Source organism: Arachis hypogaea, chromosome 20, assembly GCF_003086295.3.
Source record: "Arachis hypogaea cultivar Tifrunner chromosome 20, arahy.Tifrunner.gnm2.J5K5, whole genome shotgun sequence".
Taxonomy (NCBI): domain Eukaryota; kingdom Viridiplantae; phylum Streptophyta; class Magnoliopsida; order Fabales; family Fabaceae; genus Arachis; species Arachis hypogaea.
In genome coordinates, this window is record NC_092055.1 from 75,350,124 (window position 1) to 75,350,992 (window position 869).

At 39.8% G+C, this 869-nt stretch overlaps 1 non-coding gene across 1 annotated transcript; it reads left to right on the forward strand.

Moving 5' to 3' along the window:
* Positions 1–535: 535 nt before the first annotated feature.
* Positions 536–639, forward strand: LOC112788204 (small nucleolar RNA R71). Its single transcript, XR_003195578.1, has one exon. It is a non-coding gene; the product is annotated as a small nucleolar RNA R71 (small nucleolar RNA).
* Positions 640–869: the final 230 nt, after the last annotated feature.

The window sequence follows — 869 nt, forward strand, 5'->3', positions numbered from 1 at the left end:
TGATGGAAAAGGTTTGCTATTGCCAAACTTGTTTCTTCCACCATTATTATTATTGAAGCCTTGATTAGGCTTCTGTTGATCCTTCCATGAAGGATTAGGATGATTCCTCCATGAAGGATTATAGATGTTTCCATAGGATTCTCCCATATAATTCACCTCTTCCATTGCAGGATTCTCAGGATCATAAGCTTCTTCTTCAGAGGAAGCTTCTTTGGTACTGCAGGAAGCAGCTTGCATTCCAGTCAGACTCTGAAAAATTATATTGACTTGCTGAGTCAATATTTTGTTCTGAGCCAATATGGCATCCAGAGTATCAATCTCAAGAACTCCTTTCTTCTGAGTTGTCCCATTATTCACAGGATTCCTTTCAGAAGTTTACATGAACTGGTTATTTGTAACCATTTCAATGAGTTCCTGGGCTTCTACAGTCGTCTTCTTCAGATGAAGAGATCCTCCAGCAGAGTGGTCCAATGACATCTTGGACAATTGAGACAGACTATCATAGAATATACATATGATGCTCAATTCTGAAAACATGTCAGAAGGACACCTTCTGATCAATTGCTTGTATCTTTCCCAAGCTTCATAGAGGGATTCACCTTCCTTCTGTCTGAAGGTTTGGACTTCCACTCTAAGCTTGCTCAACTTTTAAGGAGAAAAGAATTTGGCCAAGAAAACATTGACCAATTTTTTCCAAGAGTTCAGGCTATCTTTAGGTTGTGAGTCCAACCATGTCCTAGCTCTGTCTCTTACAGCAAAGGGGAAAAGCATAAGTCTGTAGACCTCAGGATTAACCCCATTGGTCTTAACAGTGTCACAGATTTGCAAGAATTCAGCTAAGAACTGATAAGGATCTTCCAATGGAAGTC